The sequence below is a fragment of the Ascaphus truei genome, chromosome 7 (assembly GCF_040206685.1).
Source record: "Ascaphus truei isolate aAscTru1 chromosome 7, aAscTru1.hap1, whole genome shotgun sequence".
NCBI lineage: Eukaryota > Metazoa > Chordata > Amphibia > Anura > Ascaphidae > Ascaphus > Ascaphus truei.
Window position 1 is genome coordinate 26,094,241 of NC_134489.1, and position 14,651 is coordinate 26,108,891.

The 14,651-nt window shown below is 47.1% G+C and overlaps 8 non-coding genes across 8 annotated transcripts; all 8 read left to right on the forward strand.

The window, feature by feature from the left end:
- The first annotated feature begins 2,388 nt into the window (after positions 1 to 2,388).
- LOC142500067 (U2 spliceosomal RNA) lies at positions 2,389 to 2,578 on the forward strand. Its single transcript, XR_012802792.1, has one exon. It is a non-coding gene; the product is annotated as a U2 spliceosomal RNA (small nuclear RNA).
- An 823-nt stretch (positions 2,579 to 3,401) lies between these two features.
- Positions 3,402 to 3,592, forward strand: LOC142500613 (U2 spliceosomal RNA). The gene has a single exon (XR_012803151.1). It is a non-coding gene; the product is annotated as a U2 spliceosomal RNA (small nuclear RNA).
- Positions 3,593 to 4,415: 823 nt separating this feature from the next.
- LOC142500614 (U2 spliceosomal RNA) lies at positions 4,416 to 4,606 on the forward strand. Its single transcript, XR_012803152.1, has one exon. It is a non-coding gene; the product is annotated as a U2 spliceosomal RNA (small nuclear RNA).
- An 823-nt stretch (positions 4,607 to 5,429) lies between these two features.
- On the forward strand, positions 5,430 to 5,620 carry LOC142500615 (U2 spliceosomal RNA). The gene has a single exon (XR_012803153.1). It is a non-coding gene; the product is annotated as a U2 spliceosomal RNA (small nuclear RNA).
- Positions 5,621 to 6,443: 823 nt separating this feature from the next.
- Positions 6,444 to 6,634, forward strand: LOC142500617 (U2 spliceosomal RNA). Its single transcript, XR_012803154.1, has one exon. It is a non-coding gene; the product is annotated as a U2 spliceosomal RNA (small nuclear RNA).
- Positions 6,635 to 9,465: 2,831 nt separating this feature from the next.
- On the forward strand, positions 9,466 to 9,657 carry LOC142500776 (U2 spliceosomal RNA). Its single transcript, XR_012803286.1, has one exon. It is a non-coding gene; the product is annotated as a U2 spliceosomal RNA (small nuclear RNA).
- Positions 9,658 to 12,537: 2,880 nt separating this feature from the next.
- On the forward strand, positions 12,538 to 12,734 carry LOC142500817 (U2 spliceosomal RNA). The gene has a single exon (XR_012803304.1). It is a non-coding gene; the product is annotated as a U2 spliceosomal RNA (small nuclear RNA).
- An 823-nt stretch (positions 12,735 to 13,557) lies between these two features.
- LOC142500618 (U2 spliceosomal RNA) lies at positions 13,558 to 13,748 on the forward strand. The gene has a single exon (XR_012803155.1). It is a non-coding gene; the product is annotated as a U2 spliceosomal RNA (small nuclear RNA).
- The last annotated feature ends 903 nt before the right edge of the window (positions 13,749 to 14,651 follow it).

A 14,651-nucleotide genomic window follows, 5' to 3' on the forward strand; every position in this document is an offset into this window, starting at 1 on the left:
GGCGAGGAAGGCCATACGGCGGCCTATTGTAAGATCCCAAAGAAATGTGATGTGTGTGGGGTAAGAGGACATTTGGCACGACAGTGCAAGAAAAGGAGCTATGCTCAAGCTGCAGGAGGGGAGGACACGGATGTGGCAAGCCAAGAGGGAGAGGACCTGGAGAAAAAAGAGGAAGATTTTCTTTTGGACAATATTGCCCAAAGCTTTGTTGGGGGAAAGGGAGAGGGGGGTGAAGGTGGCCAGATCTTGATGGGGAATGGGGTGGCAGAGTCTCTGAGCATGTCTGAGCAAAATTGGGCAGATAGTATGGAGGTTCAAGACACACAGAGTGAGGGAAGGAATGTTGGGGTAGAACAGCAGGAGGAGGGGATGGAGATTACAATTGGGGGGAAAAAACCCCAAAAGCGTAAACAAGAAGTGGACAGTAGAGATGTGAAGGAAGGCCAAGGGGAGGAGGAGAGAGTGGGGCCTAGAGAAAAGGTAGAGAGGGTAGTGAAAAAATATGGAAAAGATCTAACAAAAAAAATGGAGGAATTTGATAAGGCAGTAGGGGAAGTAGAGTTTTGGGTTAAAATATTTAGGAAGCAACATAAAGGGAGTTCAGAGCAACAAATGATACAGAGTTTGGAAAAATTAATGAGTCAAAGGAAAAATATTACTAAAGAGAAATATGAGGAATTGAAAACAGAAGGTTTGCAGTGGGTGGAGGTAAAGGAGGGTAGAGCAGATTTTAAAGGAGAAGAGGAGGAATATATACTAGGAGAAACTGAGGAAATTAGTGAGGAGGAAGTACAAGATTTCGTGAAGCTTACAGAAGTGACAGTGGTGGAAGAGACCCTGGAAGACAGGCAGGAAGAAGGAACGTATAAAGTTCTAGAGAAAATACAAGAGGTGGTGGGGGACTTAGGGAAAGAACAGAAAGAAATAGAAGTAGCAAGTATGGAGGAAAAACCTTTAAACTCAGAAAATAAGGCAAGAGAAGGGAAAGAGGCAAAGGAAGAGGTTCTAGAAGAAGGAAAAGAGGAGAAAGTGGGCCCAAGGAGAGAGGGATGTGTAGTGAAAGCAGCCTCGGATGACTTGATAGGTTATCCTGCCATATTCAAAACGCAAAGTCAGGAAGTAATAGGAACAAGTACAAATGAGAAAGGGGGGGAGGTAAGTACCTCTTTTGAAAGTGTAAGCAGAGGAAAAGGGAAAAATAAAAAAATCGGAAGTGGTGTGAGTATAGAAGAAAGAGAAGAGCAGGGAAGACAAAGAGCGATAGGGAAAAAATGGACCTATGAGGATTGTGTTAAAAGATGGAAAGGAAAGTACAACAGGCACTTGGATAAATGGATAAAAGAGAAGAAAGAAATAGTAGGAAAGGATACTTCGGAGAAAAGCAGAGAAAAAGCAAAAGCTGCAGAGCATGCTATAAATAAGGAATTAGAAAACTGTGAAAGAATATTAGAGAAAGAAATGGAAGACATGGAAGAAAGTAGTGAAAATGATTCGGATAGTTGTAGTGAGGAAGAAGAGCAGATGGATCAAGGCAAAGAGGTGAAACTAAGGAAAGTTGGGGGGACAAGTAGGAGCGAAAGCGAGGAAGAAAGTTCTAGTAAGATGGAAGCTATGGAGACAGGGGGATCCTCAAAAGTTTTTTCAAAACAGGAGGTAGCAAGGAAAATGGAGGGGAAAATGATGGTAGAACAGAAGAAAATTGTAGAAATATGTAGTCAGATAGTTGGGGAAAAAGAGAAAGTGATGGTTAGTGGATTGAGTGGGGAAAAAGTGGAAGAGGTTTTCAAAACAAATTGGGAAATGGAAAAAAAACAGGAATTTTTAGAAAAAAAAAAAAAGGAGGTAGAGGAGAAAGTAGGAGAGGTAGAAGTATGGTATAAAATGATACAGGATACAAGCCCTTATGGGGGGATAGACCAAAGAGTAAGGGAGTTAGAGAGGTTATTAGACCTGAAGCAAAAAATGTCGCCAGAGGAGCTTGAGGCAGAAAAGAAGAATAGAAGGGAGTTTTTAGATAAAAGAAGAGCAAAGTAGTAGACAAAGGAGGTAAAGGGAAATTATGAAATGTGTGTTTAACAGTGGTGGAAATGTTTAAATTGGAAATTTGATTTTTATGTATGTACAAAATGTAATGGTCTTGTAAATGTGGAATGTATTATGTGGAAAAATTGCTATTTACTGTAAATAATGTGAAAGGTTTTTTTGAAAAGATTGTGTGGGGGAGGTTTACGATTGTAAATTCAGGCTGATGGAAAGGTATTTTATTTACTGATGGTAATGTTTTCGGAAATTAAGAAATAGGGATTTTCTGTTAGTTTTTAGAATGTTTGATTGTGTGAAGTAACAATGATTTATTTGTTGAAATGTTTTCTTATTTACTGTTTGTAAATATTTTGAAATGTGAATAAACATTTAAAAAAAAAAATCTGTTCTTATCAGTTTAATATCTGATACGTCCCCTATCTGGGGACCATATATTAAATGGATTTTTAGAACAGGGAGATGGAAGAAGAGCTTGCTCTGTCCACTCCACGCATTGACCTGGTATTGCAGTACCTCCAGGACCGGTGCACTTCCCTTTGGGGATATTTGGCTTGTATCAAAAAATAGAAACAAATGACTGTCTGACAGAAAAAAAACAAACATGCATTTTTGGCTCTTTCTTTTGCAAAGAAAGAAGAAGATGAAATGACGACAAAATAAAGCCTCCTTCTTTTTGCTGTGTCTTGTTTGCTCTTTTGCGTGGCTTCTTACTTTCTTTTCTTTTCAGCTCCTCCTCGCATGGAGCAGGAGTGCCGCCTGCTGCCTAGCCTAATTCAGTCCGAACGAGCAGATGCCTAAGAAACTCCTGTTGAAGCTGTATCCAAATAGCCTGCATAGCAAACACTGCAGCAGCAAGCAGCAAGCAGCAAGCAGCAAATGCCTTGACTTGCTGGCTTCTTGTCACAATGGCTGGCTGGCTGAAATGACCTGAACTGAAAAGCCCAGCCACTGGCTGCTTGCATGCTTGCTGCCTGAGTTTCATGGCAGCCCGGACGAGTCGGCTAGCAGAGAAAAAGTGGGCGGTTCCTATGCAAATAAGCAGACGAAGCCTGGTGCCGGAAAAAGAACTGGAAGCATGTGCCTTTTTGGCTGTTTGCTGGCCATGCGGGCCCCCCAGCAGTGTGTGCGGCTGCTTTTCTTTACTCCATAGAAAGTCTTTGGCTTTTGCATCCGTCGTCGTCGTCGCCGCCGCTGCTGCATAGACTCCCCGGGGCTGTGTCGGGAGGAGCGGAGGGACTGGAGGCAGGCCTGCTGGGGGAGGAGGCGAGCGGGCAGCCAGCGGCTCCCTCTGCCCTTCTCCCTAAAGCGTAGCGCCCCTGGCCGTCGGGCGGCGCTCAGGCGGGGGCCCATTTCTGGTTATCGCTTCTCGGCCTTTTGGCTAAGATCAAGTGTAGTATCTGTTCTTATCAGTTTAATATCTGATACGTCCCCTATCTGGGGACCATATATTAAATGGATTTTTAGAACAGGGAGATGGAAGAAGAGCTTGCTCTGTCCACTCCACGCATTGACCTGGTATTGCAGTACCTCCAGGACCGGTGCACTTCCCTTTGGGGATATTTGGCTTGTATCAAAAAATAGAAACAAATGACTGTCTGACAGAAAAAAAACAAACATGCATTTTTGGCTCTTTCTTTTGCAAAGAAAGAAGAAGATGAAATGACGACAAAATAAAGCCTCCTTCTTTTTGCTGTGTCTTGTTTGCTCTTTTGCGTGGCTTCTTACTTTCTTTTCTTTTCAGCTCCTCCTCGCATGGAGCAGGAGTGCCGCCTGCTGCCTAGCCTAATTCAGTCCGAACGAGCAGATGCCTAAGAAACTCCTGTTGAAGCTGTATCCAAATAGCCTGCATAGCAAACACTGCAGCAGCAAGCAGCAAGCAGCAAGCAGCAAATGCCTTGACTTGCTGGCTTCTTGTCACAATGGCTGGCTGGCTGAAATGACCTGAACTGAAAAGCCCAGCCACTGGCTGCTTGCATGCTTGCTGCCTGAGTTTCATGGCAGCCCGGACGAGTCGGCTAGCAGAGAAAAAGTGGGCGGTTCCTATGCAAATAAGCAGACGAAGCCTGGTGCCGGAAAAAGAACTGGAAGCATGTGCCTTTTTGGCTGTTTGCTGGCCATGCGGGCCCCCCAGCAGTGTGTGCGGCTGCTTTTCTTTACTCCATAGAAAGTCTTTGGCTTTTGCATCCGTCGTCGTCGTCGCCGCCGCTGCTGCATAGACTCCCCGGGGCTGTGTCGGGAGGAGCGGAGGGACTGGAGGCAGGCCTGCTGGGGGAGGAGGCGAGCGGGCAGCCAGCGGCTCCCTCTGCCCTTCTCCCTAAAGCGTAGCGCCCCTGGCCGTCGGGCGGCGCTCAGGCGGGGGCCCATTTCTGGTTATCGCTTCTCGGCCTTTTGGCTAAGATCAAGTGTAGTATCTGTTCTTATCAGTTTAATATCTGATACGTCCCCTATCTGGGGACCATATATTAAATGGATTTTTAGAACAGGGAGATGGAAGAAGAGCTTGCTCTGTCCACTCCACGCATTGACCTGGTATTGCAGTACCTCCAGGACCGGTGCACTTCCCTTTGGGGATATTTGGCTTGTATCAAAAAATAGAAACAAATGACTGTCTGACAGAAAAAAAACAAACATGCATTTTTGGCTCTTTCTTTTGCAAAGAAAGAAGAAGATGAAATGACGACAAAATAAAGCCTCCTTCTTTTTGCTGTGTCTTGTTTGCTCTTTTGCGTGGCTTCTTACTTTCTTTTCTTTTCAGCTCCTCCTCGCATGGAGCAGGAGTGCCGCCTGCTGCCTAGCCTAATTCAGTCCGAACGAGCAGATGCCTAAGAAACTCCTGTTGAAGCTGTATCCAAATAGCCTGCATAGCAAACACTGCAGCAGCAAGCAGCAAGCAGCAAGCAGCAAATGCCTTGACTTGCTGGCTTCTTGTCACAATGGCTGGCTGGCTGAAATGACCTGAACTGAAAAGCCCAGCCACTGGCTGCTTGCATGCTTGCTGCCTGAGTTTCATGGCAGCCCGGACGAGTCGGCTAGCAGAGAAAAAGTGGGCGGTTCCTATGCAAATAAGCAGACGAAGCCTGGTGCCGGAAAAAGAACTGGAAGCATGTGCCTTTTTGGCTGTTTGCTGGCCATGCGGGCCCCCCAGCAGTGTGTGCGGCTGCTTTTCTTTACTCCATAGAAAGTCTTTGGCTTTTGCATCCGTCGTCGTCGTCGCCGCCGCTGCTGCATAGACTCCCCGGGGCTGTGTCGGGAGGAGCGGAGGGACTGGAGGCAGGCCTGCTGGGGGAGGAGGCGAGCGGGCAGCCAGCGGCTCCCTCTGCCCTTCTCCCTAAAGCGTAGCGCCCCTGGCCGTCGGGCGGCGCTCAGGCGGGGGCCCATTTCTGGTTATCGCTTCTCGGCCTTTTGGCTAAGATCAAGTGTAGTATCTGTTCTTATCAGTTTAATATCTGATACGTCCCCTATCTGGGGACCATATATTAAATGGATTTTTAGAACAGGGAGATGGAAGAAGAGCTTGCTCTGTCCACTCCACGCATTGACCTGGTATTGCAGTACCTCCAGGACCGGTGCACTTCCCTTTGGGGATATTTGGCTTGTATCAAAAAATAGAAACAAATGACTGTCTGACAGAAAAAAAACAAACATGCATTTTTGGCTCTTTCTTTTGCAAAGAAAGAAGAAGATGAAATGACGACAAAATAAAGCCTCCTTCTTTTTGCTGTGTCTTGTTTGCTCTTTTGCGTGGCTTCTTACTTTCTTTTCTTTTCAGCTCCTCCTCGCATGGAGCAGGAGTGCCGCCTGCTGCCTAGCCTAATTCAGTCCGAACGAGCAGATGCCTAAGAAACTCCTGTTGAAGCTGTATCCAAATAGCCTGCATAGCAAACACTGCAGCAGCAAGCAGCAAGCAGCAAGCAGCAAATGCCTTGACTTGCTGGCTTCTTGTCACAATGGCTGGCTGGCTGAAATGACCTGAACTGAAAAGCCCAGCCACTGGCTGCTTGCATGCTTGCTGCCTGAGTTTCATGGCAGCCCGGACGAGTCGGCTAGCAGAGAAAAAGTGGGCGGTTCCTATGCAAATAAGCAGACGAAGCCTGGTGCCGGAAAAAGAACTGGAAGCATGTGCCTTTTTGGCTGTTTGCTGGCCATGCGGGCCCCCCAGCAGTGTGTGCGGCTGCTTTTCTTTACTCCATAGAAAGTCTTTGGCTTTTGCATCCGTCGTCGTCGTCGCCGCCGCTGCTGCATAGACTCCCCGGGGCTGTGTCGGGAGGAGCGGAGGGACTGGAGGCAGGCCTGCTGGGGGAGGAGGCGAGCGGGCAGCCAGCGGCTCCCTCTGCCCTTCTCCCTAAAGCGTAGCGCCCCTGGCCGTCGGGCGGCGCTCAGGCGGGGGCCCATTTCTGGTTATCGCTTCTCGGCCTTTTGGCTAAGATCAAGTGTAGTATCTGTTCTTATCAGTTTAATATCTGATACGTCCCCTATCTGGGGACCATATATTAAATGGATTTTTAGAACAGGGAGATGGAAGAAGAGCTTGCTCTGTCCACTCCACGCATTGACCTGGTATTGCAGTACCTCCAGGACCGGTGCACTTCCCTTTGGGGATATTTGGCTTGTATCAAAAAATAGAAACAAATGACTGTCTGACAGAAAAAAAACAAACATGCATTTTTGGCTCTTTCTTTTGCAAAGAAAGAAGAAGATGAAATGACGACAAAATAAAGCCTCCTTCTTTTTGCTGTGTCTTGTTTGCTCTTTTGCGTGGCTTCTTACTTTCTTTTCTTTTCAGCTCCTCCTCGCATGGAGCAGGAGTGCCGCCTGCTGCCTAGCCTAATTCAGTCCGAACGAGCAGATGCCTAAGAAACTCCTGTTGAAGCTGTATCCAAATAGCCTGCATAGCAAACACTGCAGCAGCAAGCAGCAAGCAGCAAGCAGCAAATGCCTTGACTTGCTGGCTTCTTGTCACAATGGCTGGCTGGCTGAAATGACCTGAACTGAAAAGCCCAGCCACTGGCTGCTTGCATGCTTGCTGCCTGAGTTTCATGGCAGCCCGGACGAGTCGGCTAGCAGAGAAAAAGTGGGCGGTTCCTATGCAAATAAGCAGACGAAGCCTGGTGCCGGAAAAAGAACTGGAAGCATGTGCCTTTTTGGCTGTTTGCTGGCCATGCGGGCCCCCCAGCAGTGTGTGCGGCTGCTTTTCTTTACTCCATAGAAAGTCTTTGGCTTTTGCATCCGTCGTCGTCGTCGCCGCCGCTGCTGCATAGACTCCCCGGGGCTGTGTCGGGAGGAGCGGAGGGACTGGAGGCAGGCCTGCTGGGGGAGGAGGCGAGCGGGCAGCCAGCGGCTCCCTCTGCCCTTCTCCCTAAAGCGTAGCGCCCCTGGCCGTCGGGCGGCGCTCAGGCGGGGGCCCATTTCTGGTTATCGCTTCTCGGCCTTTTGGCTCAGATCAAGTGTCTGGGCTGAGAGGTTGCGCTGAGTCTGTGACTCCTTGGCCTTGGGTCATCGCTTCCTGGGGAGCTTAAGACCCATGCTGCTATGAGGGAGTCACGCAAACTCGAGCACGGGAGGCGATCAGGAGAGAGAGAAGGAGAGGGGCCGGCGCCTTGGCCTTGAGGGATCGTTCCCCAGGAACTAAACCCTCATGCTGCTATAGGGGCGCCGCACCTGACCCTAGACGGCCGGTTTTGACGGAGAGAAGATGGAGGCTGGAAATTCTGGAAGAAACACCATCAGACTCCTGGTGGTGGAGGCTGAGAGATGGCGTGTGGGACTCCAAACCATCGTGGAGGATATCCTGAGAGATTTGCTGGAAGTGGATATCGGCAGCATTTACTGCTTGCAGGCGTTCCCAAGGAAGGGGATTTATGATGTATCATTTGGAGAAGAGATGGAGTGCGGCAATGCATATGAGGCTTGCAAGAAGAGATCAGATGACCTGGAAAAGAGGGGAATTCGTGCAGTGCCTAGCTTTCTGCTGGAGGAGCGCCTAATGCTTGTACACATGTACAATGCTTTTGTGGAAAAGGAGGAAATTGTGGCGTTTTTGGAGAGTTTTTGTTCTGTGGTGGGTGGTGGTGAGAAACAAAGAAACATGTACGGGATCTTTAACGGCGAAAGATTGTTTAACGTACGTTTCAGATTGGACTTTGAGAATGGAGGGGGAGTGATGCACCCCCCGGGCAATTTCTGTATTGGAGCGAACAAAGGCTTCCTGAGGTACCCAGGGAGGCCCAATGGGAGAATATGTCGAAACTGCAATAAGGAAGGACATGTCGCGGCGCTTTGTAGCGCACCAAAGAGATGTGACAATTGTGGTGTTACGGGACATTTGGCACGTCAGTGTCACAAAAAGACTTATGTGCGAGTGACAAAACCATGCAGACGGGAAAATGTGGAAAATTTTTTAGATGAGGGTAAGGAAGAGAAGGAAATAAGATCTGGAAAAATGGTAGTAGAACAGAGTCAGCTAAAAATAAAGGGGGAAGGTTTAGGTGTTGGTGAAGATAAGGATGAAGGGAAGGGGGACAGTATGGGGGAGGAGGAAATCAGCATGCAGGAGGTGGGAAGTGAGTTTGAGAGTAGTGAACAGGATAGTGGGGAGGAGAAGGAGGACAGTAGTAATGAGTATAGGGTGGGGAAAATAGAGGCAGATGGGCTTGGTTTAGGGGGAGAGGAGGAGGAAGAGGGTGTGTCTGTGGAGGGGGAGGAAGTAATGGATGGAGTAAGTGGAAATCAAGATGATAAGGAGAGTAGGGGAGTTTGGGAAAAACTGTCTAATGAGGAAAGGATGGAGAGAATAGAGAAAGTGTTCCAGGAGCATATGGAAAATCCCAGACTTTGGTTTTGTTATTGTAATGATAAGCAATTAATGGATGGCTTATTGGATTTACGTGAAAAATTTGTTGATGCTTTTTTTAAAGGGGTGCGTATTATGCCATAAAGTTTTTTTTGGGTGGGTAGAGAGGGGAGAGGATGTAAAGTGTAAACATTTGGGCCATTATTTGCAGTGAAAAACAGTGAAGTGATGCCAGAAAGGTAAAAATGATAAGTTTGTGGATATAATTTAATTATGTACTTGGTGATATTAATGGAAATTTAAGAAACGTGAATTGCTGTTTAGAATAGGTTTTGAAGAATTTTGTTTGGGTTATAGTATTGTTCTAGAGACATAAAAATGTATATATGACGAAAAGACGAGGTTATGGATTGAATGTGCAGAAATGTAATTATGAAATATAAGTTGTGATTTTGGATTAATAGTATTGTTTTTGAGACAAAAAATATGTGATGAAAAGACGAAGTTATGGATTGAATGTGCAAAGTGAATAATGTGTATACAGTATGGTTTTTGAAGAAGTGTAACTATGAAATGTAAATTGTTTCTTGTATGTGATGATTTTCTGAAAAAAAGTTTATTATTTATTGTAAATAATATGAATGTGAATAAAACATTTAAAAAGAAAAAAATCTGTTCTTATCAGTTTAATATCTGATACGTCCCCTATCTGGGGACCATATATTAAATGGATTTTTAGAACAGGGAGATGGAAGAAGAGCTTGCTCTGTCCACTCCACGCATTGACCTGGTATTGCAGTACCTCCAGGACCGGTGCACTTCCCTTTGGGGATATTTGGCTTGTATCAAAAAATAGAAACAAATGACTGTCTGACAGAAAAAAAACAAACATGCATTTTTGGCTCTTTCTTTTGCAAAGAAAGAAGAAGATGAAATGACGACAAAATAAAGCCTCCTTCTTTTTGCTGTGTCTTGTTTGCTCTTTTGCGTGGCTTCTTACTTTCTTTTCTTTTCAGCTCCTCCTCGCATGGAGCAGGAGTGCCGCCTGCTGCCTAGCCTAATTCAGTCCGAACGAGCAGATGCCTAAGAAACTCCTGTTGAAGCTGTATCCAAATAGCCTGCATAGCAAACACTGCAGCAGCAAGCAGCAAGCAGCAAGCAGCAAATGCCTTGACTTGCTGGCTTCTTGTCACAATGGCTGGCTGGCTGAAATGACCTGAACTGAAAAGCCCAGCCACTGGCTGCTTGCATGCTTGCTGCCTGAGTTTCATGGCAGCCCGGACGAGTCGGCTAGCAGAGAAAAAGTGGGCGGTTCCTATGCAAATAAGCAGACGAAGCCTGGTGCCGGAAAAAGAACTGGAAGCATGTGCCTTTTTGGCTGTTTGCTGGCCATGCGGGCCCCCCAGCAGTGTGTGCGGCTGCTTTTCTTTACTCCATAGAAAGTCTTTGGCTTTTGCATCCGTCGTCGTCGTCGCCGCCGCTGCTGCATAGACTCCCCGGGGCTGTGTCGGGAGGAGCGGAGGGACTGGAGGCAGGCCTGCTGGGGGAGGAGGCGAGCGGGCAGCCAGCGGCTCCCTCTGCCCTTCTCCCTAAAGCGTAGCGCCCCTGGCCGTCGGGCGGCGCTCAGGCGGGGGCCCATTTCTGGTTATCGCTTCTCGGCCTTTTGGCTCAGATCAAGTGTCTGGGCTGAGAGGTTGCTGAGACTGTACCCCCTTGGCCTTGAGTCATCGTTCCGGAAGGGACTTAAGACTCATGCTGCTATTAGGGGGGTGCGCCATCTCAGGCAGCGGGAGGTGATCAGGAGCGGACAAGGAGAGAGAGAGATGGTGAAGGGCCGGCGCCTTGGCCTTGGGGGATCGTCCTAACAGACTTAACCCCCTTGCTGCTATAAGGGTGCCGCTCCGGAGCCAATGTTGTGATTGGCGGACAAGGACGAGAAGAGAGAGAGATGGTGAAGGGCCGGCGCTTTGGCCTTGGGGGATCGTTCTAACGGACTTAACCCCCTTGTTGCTATTGGGGCGCCGCACCTGAAACTGGTGGAGACGAGCACGAGGATGGCGGCCGATGCGAATATGAAGAACTGCATCCGATTCCAGATTGATGAGACCAGACGAGCCAGTATCGGTGTTGGATACATCGTGGAGGAAGTAGTGAGAGACCTACTGGGAGTGGAATACGGAGCGATTTACAGCCTGCAGGAGTTCCTGAGAGATGGAATTCTGGATCTAACCTTTGTGGAGGAAGATAAATGCCGAAAGGCTTTTGAAAGATGCAAAGCGATCTTGAGTGATCCGAGGATGAGAGGAATTGGAGTGGTGCCAAGATTTTTACAAGTGGAGAAGCCTGTTATGGTACAAATGTTTAATGTCTTCACGAAGAAGGTGGACATTGAGAACTTTTTGAGACAATTTTGTGTATCAGTTAAGGGTGGAACTAAACTTAAAAATATGTATGGACTGTACAATGGAAAAAGACGTTTTTGGGTCAAATTTAGGCCAGACCAAGATGGGGTGGGGGGAGCTATGTACCCGCCAACAAGTTTTTGTATCGGCAGGGACAAGGGGGTCCTGAATTTTCCAGGGCAACCTGATGAAGATACTTACCATGATGAAGAGAAACAAAGACCTTTTTCAGCCAAGAGTGGTGAAGAAAAGAGACGGGACTTTTGTGAAAAAACAGGGTGTATGATGTATATTGAAAATGATGAGATGTTGTCAAGTTTTGGAGTAGACTATAGTAAGGCAGATAGAAAGCTGGGAATTTTTGCTGAGTCAGAAGAAATAGGGGGTATGGAGCACATTGAAAATGATGCGTTTTTTGACAAGGTGGAGGCAGATTTTTTTAAAGAAAAAGAGGAGAGGAGGTTTGAGTACAAAAAGGAGGAGAGGAGGTTTCAAGACAAGGTGGAGAGCAAGAGGAAAGGGGACATTAGGAGAAGGGGTAGCAAACAAGAGAGCAGTAGTGAGGACAGCAAAGAGGAGGAGGGAAAGGACACTGTGCAAGGGGGAGGTCGTGTTAGTGGAATGGGTTATGATGATGCCAGTTTTAGCGAAAAAGAAGAAGATAGGCGGTTTTTTGTAGTAAAACCAAGGAGGAAGAAAAAAAAGGGGAATTTAAAGAGAGAAGGGGAAAGTGTAAAATAATGTGATTGTAATGCAATATAATTGAACTGTTTTGAAAGTATGGAAAAAGCCTTCTGGCAGAAAAGATTTTGAGTATGGGCTAGAAAGAAAAGTATACTTGTTCTAAATGTAGGGTAAATATGAAAAATTAAAATTTAGAGTTTTTTGGAAAGGATAGAAATATAAATGGGTTTGGTTTTGAAATGTAAATGAAAATAGGTGTTTTCGGAGGGAATAGAATGATATAAAGATAAAAATCCTGATATGAAAGGTGAATTAATGTGTAAAACATGTTTGGTTTTTGAAATAGAAGAATGTTAGCAAAGTGTTGCAATAGAGTTTGTTGTAAGTTTTTATGGCTGATGTTCTTCTAAAGTTTGGAAAATGATGTAATGTTGTTTGTTCTAAAGTGGGAATTTAGTAGAGATAAGACAGGAAAAAAGAAGTGTTTTTGAAATGTATGTGATGCATATTTAGTTATTTTCGGTAAAATATGTGGAGGAATTTGAAAAGTAGTTTATGTTTCTTGACTGTATTATAGTGTTAACCATTGTGTGTTATCTGAGAATTTCTGTAAACAATTTTACTTTTGTCGGCAATAAAAATTACTATGGAAAACAAAAAAATCTGTTCTTATCAGTTTAATATCTGATACGTCCCCTATCTGGGGACCATATATTAAATGGATTTTTAGAACAGGGAGATGGAAGAAGAGCTTGCTCTGTCCACTCCACGCATTGACCTGGTATTGCAGTACCTCCAGGACCGGTGCACTTCCCTTTGGGGATATTTGGCTTGTATCAAAAAATAGAAACAAATGACTGTCTGACAGAAAAAAAACAAACATGCATTTTTGGCTCTTTCTTTTGCAAAGAAAGAAGAAGATGAAATGACGACAAAATAAAGCCTCCTTCTTTTTGCTGTGTCTTGTTTGCTCTTTTGCGTGGCTTCTTACTTTCTTTTCTTTTCAGCTCCTCCTCGCATGGAGCAGGAGTGCCGCCTGCTGCCTAGCCTAATTCAGTCCGAACGAGCAGATGCCTAAGAAACTCCTGTTGAAGCTGTATCCAAATAGCCTGCATAGCAAACACTGCAGCAGCAAGCAGCAAGCAGCAAGCAGCAAATGCCTTGACTTGCTGGCTTCTTGTCACAATGGCTGGCTGGCTGAAATGACCTGAACTGAAAAGCCCAGCCACTGGCTGCTTGCATGCTTGCTGCCTGAGTTTCATGGCAGCCCGGACGAGTCGGCTAGCAGAGAAAAAGTGGGCGGTTCCTATGCAAATAAGCAGACGAAGCCTGGTGCCGGAAAAAGAACTGGAAGCATGTGCCTTTTTGGCTGTTTGCTGGCCATGCGGGCCCCCCAGCAGTGTGTGCGGCTGCTTTTCTTTACTCCATAGAAAGTCTTTGGCTTTTGCATCCGTCGTCGTCGTCGCCGCCGCTGCTGCATAGACTCCCCGGGGCTGTGTCGGGAGGAGCGGAGGGACTGGAGGCAGGCCTGCTGGGGGAGGAGGCGAGCGGGCAGCCAGCGGCTCCCTCTGCCCTTCTCCCTAAAGCGTAGCGCCCCTGGCCGTCGGGCGGCGCTCAGGCGGGGGCCCATTTCTGGTTATCGCTTCTCGGCCTTTTGGCTAAGATCAAGTGTAGTATCTGTTCTTATCAGTTTAATATCTGATACGTCCCCTATCTGGGGACCATATATTAAATGGATTTTTAGAACAGGGAGATGGAAGAAGAGCTTGCTCTGTCCACTCCACGCATTGACCTGGTATTGCAGTACCTCCAGGACCGGTGCACTTCCCTTTGGGGATATTTGGCTTGTATCAAAAAATAGAAACAAATGACTGTCTGACAGAAAAAAAACAAACATGCATTTTTGGCTCTTTCTTTTGCAAAGAAAGAAGAAGATGAAATGACGACAAAATAAAGCCTCCTTCTTTTTGCTGTGTCTTGTTTGCTCTTTTGCGTGGCTTCTTACTTTCTTTTCTTTTCAGCTCCTCCTCGCATGGAGCAGGAGTGCCGCCTGCTGCCTAGCCTAATTCAGTCCGAACGAGCAGATGCCTAAGAAACTCCTGTTGAAGCTGTATCCAAATAGCCTGCATAGCAAACACTGCAGCAGCAAGCAGCAAGCAGCAAGCAGCAAATGCCTTGACTTGCTGGCTTCTTGTCACAATGGCTGGCTGGCTGAAATGACCTGAACTGAAAAGCCCAGCCACTGGCTGCTTGCATGCTTGCTGCCTGAGTTTCATGGCAGCCCGGACGAGTCGGCTAGCAGAGAAAAAGTGGGCGGTTCCTATGCAAATAAGCAGACGAAGCCTGGTGCCGGAAAAAGAACTGGAAGCATGTGCCTTTTTGGCTGTTTGCTGGCCATGCGGGCCCCCCAGCAGTGTGTGCGGCTGCTTTTCTTTACTCCATAGAAAGTCTTTGGCTTTTGCATCCGTCGTCGTCGTCGCCGCCGCTGCTGCATAGACTCCCCGGGGCTGTGTCGGGAGGAGCGGAGGGACTGGAGGCAGGCCTGCTGGGGGAGGAGGCGAGCGGGCAGCCAGCGGCTCCCTCTGCCCTTCTCCCTAAAGCGTAGCGCCCCTGGCCGTCGGGCGGCGCTCAGGCGGGGGCCCATTTCTGGTTATCGCTTCTCGGCCTTTTGGCTCAGATCAAGTGTCTGGGTCAGGGGCAGGCTTGCGAGACCCGGCTTCTTGGCCTTGTGG